Below are 8,126 nucleotides of genomic sequence, written 5' to 3'. Positions count from 1 at the left end.
TGGGGATGGGAAAACGCACACGCTTTGGAGGACTGAAGAGGGAGAACAAACGCATCTCCCATCTCTGCTACTAAAAGACCACCAGAGCCTCAGCCTGGGTTTGCACTGATCGTCTCTACCTCCTCCAGAAAATCATCAGGGGCCAACAGAGCCCCTCATTCGCACCAAGCTCCTTTCCCAAACCTTTGGAAAGCACTTGACAGAGGAGAGCAACTGTCAGGTCTTCTACCATTTAACCAGTTCAACCACCAAAACCAGCTTCTCAAAGCAGTATAGAAAACAAAGGAATCCGGTTTCTAGCTGTCTTCCCATTAAGTAATCGATTAGAAAAGCCTCCTCATCACCCATTAAACCAGAGGGAAACAAGAACAGAGGAAGAACAAAGAATCCCTTGAAAGGGACACGCTCATTTCACTAGCAGGCTGGTTTTGCCCCCTACGAGCCCACAGTAATAAACACCATTACTCCACCAAGAATCCCCTAAATAGCCTTCTCTGCATATTGGTTGCTCTTTGTACGCTCACATAGGTTTGGCAATACAGCCAAACCCCAGCTGCTTTCGTTGTCCCATAAAGTTCCCTCTTTCACTCACAGAGAAACCACTTCTTTTGAAAAACAGCCTCCCTGAACCCCATCCTCTTTGCTCCCTCTGAGCTGGAGCCCTGTTGCAGCCTGTCTCGGGTGGGAGCTGGGCCCCTGGGCTGATCCCCAGCATTGTGCGTTGTTTCAGCCCACCGGGAGCCAGCTACTCTTCCAAGACAAGCATCCCACTTACAGGCACCAGAGAAAATGCCAAGATGCATTCACATAGCTCCAGCTCGCTTCACACGGCCGTACGCTGTGCAGCATGTGCACAAGAGGCATATGCTATCTAAGCTCTGGGAGCTTAGCAGTAGTCTTTAAAGCACTTCTTGGATATTACAGAACTGGAAACCAGGGAAAACAGTAGTTCAGAAGGTAAAAAGTCACAGGGAAATCTTATTCAGAGATGAAACTCCAGCATAGACCCTACTGCATCTACAACACCTGCCAGGAAAATAATAGAAGCTACAGTCAACACAATACTTGTGCGTATCACATGTACTCACATTTCAGTGTCACTTCCATGCAATCATGTTTCAATATTTTCCATCTCACTGAATAAATAGATGGGACTTAAAATCCCTCAGATGATGCAGAGTTTCCCAACACAGCAGGAGAATCCAGCCTCTCTTACCCCCTTTCCTAGAGCCAAATGCAGGAAAGCTCCTCTGCCAAGTCCTCTGGGCAGGTGATAGACCTGCTCGTCAATTGAATGAAAACAATGAGAAAGTGAAGATTGACTTGCTTGTTATCACAAGGTTCCCAGCTGCCTCGCTAACACGTTGGGAGGATAATTTCAGAGGAGCTTTGTTGCAAGTGCCCCTCTTTACCAATCAGTAGGCATCATCGCAGCCGGATAAGAAGCTAACACAGATACTAGCCTTCGAGTCATTACAGTGACATGTAATACTACAATTTTCTGGGCTATTGATTACTGCTGTTCTGGCATTGCAACCCAAAACACTGGAGGAAGTCAAGTGGAGAAGGAGAAGAGGTGGATTTAGCATGCTGGCGAGCTGGTTAAAATCTCTTTGCTGAAAAAACCTGCCCTGCCAAAATCACAACTTTTGCCCCAAAGGTAGGAATTTTGAGACAAAGGTGTTGCAGGTAGTTTGGGGATTTTTCTCTGGGTCTCCAGCCTGTGAAATTAGTTTCCTAGTCACCCAGGTATCAATTATGCTCTCTCAGGTTATACTTTGGTTTATTTTACTGCAGTTTCATTCTGAGCTGCACTGTAACCAAATTTTTGAAACGCCTCAAAAAATAGGGTGTTTTCCTGTCCCCGACCCCTCCTTAGCATTCAGACAGAGGTAAATAGCTCTATCATAAACTCTATGGGGGTTTATTGAGAACACAAAATAGTACATTTTGCTTTCAAGACATTTCTTACTACAGTCAGGAGAGAGGGGATGTGAGTCAGAAGCTTTCTTCTCAGTTTCACTTGGTTCATTTTTTCACTTGGTTTACTGAAACCTAAGTAGCTGTTAGAGCTAGAAGTCCCGAGGCGCGTGTGTTCTTTAACACATAACTTAATTTCCAAAACAAATAATTACAACTCCATTTCTGAGTGTCACCCTTCCCGGGAGCATCTGATGCATATGCAAAAATGTAAAAACTTGAAAGCCGAGGCTTCGCTGCAGCTAACTGCTCTCTCTGTTTCGGGGAGGTTTACCCTCTATGCTCCTTCCACTTGGGCAGGGGTTTCTACTTCTGGGTTACTTTTAGACAGCTTACTCCAAGCAAGCAGATGGTGGCAGATCACTGTTTTGTCATCTACAGACCCCTGTATGTCTTATGTTCAATGCAACTTATGCATTGAACAGATCACCCTTAACATCAGCTGGAGGTAACTCTCAGTTACCCTGCAGAGAAAACTTTATAATTTAAAGGTTCAGTATTTTGCATCGTTAGGAACTGGCTCCTCCTCCCTTTAGCTATAACACTGACCTAATTACACAGAGCCTCAACGCTACAGTGCGTAGCAGTTTCAGGTTCGCTTGTTATGTGACGCCTGCAACAATATTTATTCAAAAGCTGTTTCAAAAAACCGTGTTGTTTTACTGCGTTAACATCAAAGCTGAGCTCGTAGATTGTACTGGTTTCATTTCTATGATATGCATACCTACACATGTATGTATGTGTGTATATATATATGCACACACAGAGATACGCACACGCACTCTTGCTCAAGAGAAAAAGCAACTTAGGGCTGCTCATAATAATAGCAAACAAGAACTGATGCTTGAGATTTTGGATCTTGCAGCACGCACTGGTCTGGGTGCCTTTCATATTGAAATCCAGGCGCGGAGCACAGGCAGGCAGCTGCCTGCACACCGCCTCGCCCCACCGCTGCTGCCTGCAGAGATGCCGTGGCTTCTGCCCCAGGGTGATCCCATTCTCCCCTACCCAGCTTAGCAGCAGTTTAAGGCAGAAGTTCACCTCTTCCAACATCTCTGTAGGTCAGTACAGATTTTTATTGCACCTGCTTGAGGTGGTGGATGGCTCTACGCTGATCACGAGCATCTCCCAAGGCAACAACGCTGTGTTAGATAAGTCAAGATGCTTGCCAGAAGCTTTTTGGTAAATTCTTATCTGCCAGACATCACTTCTGGTAGGCTAAGAGCAAGCTGTGAAGGTTTTCTACACACCCAGCGTACCGCTGCAGGTACTCATGTACAGTACCCCTGCATTCCCCAAACCAACCAAACCAGTCTGCTTGTACGCCTGGAATGTCTATCTGTTCATAAAGACACATACCTCTTCCTTACGTCTGATAGTGGTTGAATTAAAAAATAAATAAATCGATGTACACTAATCAATGACTTCAGTCATCTTAGCCATGACTAGGTCAGTGTATCAAGAAGTAAAGCAGTACAAGGCTCTGTTATCCTCTTTCTAATTTCCCTATTCTCCGCCTCAACCCCTTTTTTCCTTTCGAAGTTGAAACTGAACCTTTAAAGAGAAGAGTAGATGAAAATCAATACCAATAGTGAGCTATAACATGGAACTTAGTGCCAGCACAAACTGAATAATATTGATTTGTCTAAAATATATGCTTGTGAAATGAAGCCCTTGCATTTTGAGGTATTTTTACTTTTGGACTCTAAAACCTTTGCATTCTCTAAAGTCCCCATACTCTTCCTTCCTCCCCCCTTTTTTTTTTCTCTGAAGATCTGCATAAACTTTCCTGCAACTAGCGAAGAAAAGGTATGGTTCAGAAATAACGCAGGATCCTTAGTTCCTTTTGTCAATTAAGTTGTGGGAATCTAAACTATTTGGTGACAAACATTCAGCCATTTGGGAAGATGGGGCTCAAATCCTCCGGCTCCTCACTCATCAGCATGGGAAAGGAAAACATTCGCTACAAGAGTTGAAGGTCTTCTCCCCCTGTCTTCGTTTGGCCAGTGCAAAATAGTTATGTCCATACGGTCTATAGGGGCACAGCAAGAGCCAACAAAGGCAATGTGAGAAGGTACAGCCAAAGACCTGAACTGGAATAACAGTACGTGGGACAAACTGTGATCCTTCAGACGTTTCCCTGCAGACTCACCATTTCTCTTTGCCAAATCTGAACCCTTCTTGCACAACATAAAGCTTTCCCAGCAGAGGTGGCCTGGGCAGCATCTTATTTTTTCATTGCCAGCAAGTATTTCTGAGAAAGGCTAGAACAGAGCGTGCCAGAGTCTGGAATTAGATACAAATTAATTGCATGTAATTACTCGAGAGCATCAAGTATCTTTTTGGGATTTTGTATTATTGTTATTGTAATGATGTTCAATTTGCAAATACAATTACTGAAAATTACTCTATTGATAAATTCAGCCCTCCTATTGTGTGTGATCACCTCGCCAGATTTCTTGTGGTCTTTTGAAACATGAGGGTTTTCAGCCATGATGAAGACACAAGTAGAGCTGAAAATTGATTGCTGTTCTCACAATGGCTTTCTGTTCCTCAGAAGTGGGGAATTGGTAAATTATTAGCTTATGATTAAATTACAATGTCGCTGCAACATCTAAGAGGTCAAAGTCATAAACAAACTTTATTTTTGTCTTTCACCAGAAGCCTACTAATAATAAACTAACACATATTTTCTTAGCAGTGTTTCCTCTTTGATTTGATTTCTTATTTTTTCATTTTACATCCGCTTGGGTTGCTCTTATCATTTCATGTAAAGTAGGGTTGCCAATGCTCCAGGGAGGTGTTGGGAGGGATAATAAACTGATGCTTAAAAGCCTTTCAAAAGCCAGTTTTTATGTAAAATATGTAAGATTGGTTAAACATTTTCCTTCTTGAGCTTCCTCACAATGTGTAAGTAATAATATACACAAACATAGCGAGACATCTGAAAATTTTCTGTACTGGAGCACGCATTCAGCTAAAAACACTGATGCTCAGAAGTTCCCCAGGCATGCTGCATCCTGACAATTTAGTACATTGTTTGGTCAATAAAACCTATAGAAGAGAAAAAAAACCTATAACTATAGGGAAAAACCTATAGCACAGTTAGAAGGGGGAATGCTAAGCAGTATGGAGAGGTGCAAGAGAAAGAAGTCATAAAGAAGATAAAAGAGGAAAGGGAAATTCGTTGAAAGGAAAATTCTTACTCTCAGAGACTCTTTTCCTTCATCCCAGAAAATGTTTCTTACAGCCTCTTCTCCGTGCAGGGAACTACCCGTCCTCCTCAGCACAGCCTTTCCCCTTTACATTCACCTCCTTTGAAATCAATTTTCCAGTTAAACATCTTTCTTCTCTTTATCCTGCTCCCCATTTTAAAATAAAACTCTTCCCTCTCCTCCTATTTTTTTTTTTTCTTGCCAGTTTGGTTATTTTTCTGTATGGTTTAAACTGGAGGAAGGCAAACTCAGGTTAAATATTAGGAAAATCCTCTTTGATGGTTCAGACAGTAGAAGCACTGAAACAGATCGCCCGAGGAGGTGGTGGAGGTTCCATCACAGGGTGGTTTTAAGGAATGAATTCAACAAAGATGTGCTGGGGATTTCCTAAGTCTGGCTGGTCTTGCCTTGGGGCAAGAGGATGGACCAGATGACCCCTTCAGATCTCTTCCAGCCTTATGTTCCTGTGATTCCTTTCACCTCTCCAGGGTCTGAGGTTATTTAGATGGCTCAGGGTATGTCAATGCTTAATTAAAACTTCACAGCACAGGGCAAGTGTGTAAACCTGCAGAGACTATTCTTCCAGGGTCACTGTGCTTACATCCAGAGAGGTGCTGACACAGGCACACACAAACACACGTGGTGTTGTAAGAGGTGTGCTCATCATTTATTTATGAAGTTTATAATCTGACACTTAAAAAAACCCAACAAACCAAACAACAAAACAAAAACCTAACAAGCTCCAGCATTCCGCAGCTGTTGAAATGTCACTCTTCAGATGCAGATATTGATTTACAGTTTGAGACCCAGTGCGTTGTGTTCTGTGCTAACAAGCCAGTACAACTCTACTCGATGTTTCTCTGTGAAGGTGAGGGCTAAGTCATGCTTAGTGGCATTTGTTAGAAAGCACTGAGTTTTCTGGGTGTATTTTAACATTAGGCTATGAACTGGGGAACCTGTAGAGAGGTCTGTTCTGCCTGGGCAACTGGGCAAAGGTTAAATAAGAGCGTGAGGTTTTTATTTAAAGCCCACAGGGCTGCAGACAGGGTTTCTGAAGGAGCTTGGTACTGGAAGACCCATGAAAAACAAAGCCTAAATGAAACCTTGGATGCTTCTCTGGCATAAGAATAAAAAATTTTAATCTCTTCCTTTTTACAGCTTTATGGAGTTCTCCAGGCATCAGATGCAGCCACAGGCTGATAGTTACTCCAAAAAATTTTGCATGCTAGAGTATGTTGACCTTTTTTGAATAACCACCTAAAGTGGGCTAGCCCAGCTGGAATCCATGTTGTCTGAAATGCTAAAACAGGACTCACAAATACTGGGGAACATATAAGCTGGCACAGAAGGAATAAACCCACCATGTCAGTGGCGGACAGCTGACCACCAAGGAGGCGGTGAGAACAAGGTGACAGCTACATGAAACACAAGAGCTCCAAAACATGATTTTGCTTCATGTGCATGGAGCTGATTTCCAGATCAGAAGGCAAACATTTCAGTTCCAGCAAAGGCAAAGTTCCTGCTGGCAATGCTGGGACAGCAAAAAAGTTTTCAAGACTTAATTGAATATAAACTTCAAAAAATTAAATCCCTAGTAAAGAAATCTGTATATTTTCCATCGGTACTGAGCCAGGTACAACACAAAATTGAATTTGCTGCTACTTTTAAAGCAAATCTGTAACTCCAGAATCTATCTCAGTCATCGATTGTTACATACACCATGTCAGGCACACAGTGAATACCCCATCCTTAACACCCCATCCTTTAACCACTGTGTAAGGTCAGTGATGGACTCTCCTTTCTAGAGAGTCTCCGCCATAATCTGCTGCTTACTCTTGATTTTAACTGCTGTTTTCTAAAACGTTTAGGATCAGGTATCTCATTTGGAAAGAGCTGTACACTGAATTAATCATGCTCACAGTTTCAGCATGATGTAATTACTTACTTTGCTGTCTGTCCGTTTGTTGATAGGAGGGCAGATCATGCTGCAAAGAACAGGTGAATTTCTGGTAACCAGGAGGTATTAGCAGATTGTCTTAAAATGTCCCCTTGTCTTCCTAAGCTTCTAACTTGGCTGCAGGCTTTACTTAAAAATAATGGATTTCCTTCAGATGCCTTGGCCCAAATTTTGGCCTGTTTATTTAAATAAATGATTGCCTCCCATCCAGATTTTATTTTGCCAAAAGATAAGCTGGAAGACCTACCGAGACCTTTTTATCATATTTCTAATCCAAAGCATTCTAATAATGTTAACCTTGCTAATATTACACTGAAGAACTTCCATTCAGCCTTTATTTTTCCAAAGAGCTTTCAGTGTTTTGCTTTCTGATGCCACCCTTTATTTATTTATTTACCGTGGTGCTTTGTGGTGGTGGTGGGTGCTCGATAGCACCAATGGAAGGATCTGCAATCAAACTTGCAACGAGACAGTAGTCTCTGATTGTCATCAGCTGCAGCTCATTATTCTCTCAAGGATTCCTTGTGCCAATCGATGATAAACAATGTGTAATCACTTGCAATTGATTGCAAATCAGATTGCATAGACTGGCATGTGGAGTCCTTGACGGAATAATGAGCGATGCCTTTTGCCCACTCCTGGGTCTGTAAGGCCCACATGCCATTATCCGATAGCTCCTCTCCTCTCTTTGACTCAAATGCTAAGTAGATCGTGGAGGACATATCAGGTCAAGGTTGTGCTTATATTTGGCATTATGGCATTCTGACTGCTCGCTTCATACTGGTCTTGGCTCTCCCATGTGCGCTTTAGGGCTGTATTTTCCCGGGATGTTGCCCTCAGTGCAAAGTTGCAGCGACAAAATCTGAGGGTTTAAGGGGATGTTTATGGCTCGGTCCATCAAGAATGCACTAAATCTGTTTTCCTTTCTGAAGATTTCTAAATATCTCTATTTTCCCCTTCAAAAATAGACAGCT

This window comes from Falco naumanni, chromosome 15 (genome assembly GCF_017639655.2).
Source record: "Falco naumanni isolate bFalNau1 chromosome 15, bFalNau1.pat, whole genome shotgun sequence".
Lineage (NCBI taxonomy): Eukaryota > Metazoa > Chordata > Aves > Falconiformes > Falconidae > Falco > Falco naumanni.
Note: the sequence above shows the minus strand (reverse complement) of the source record.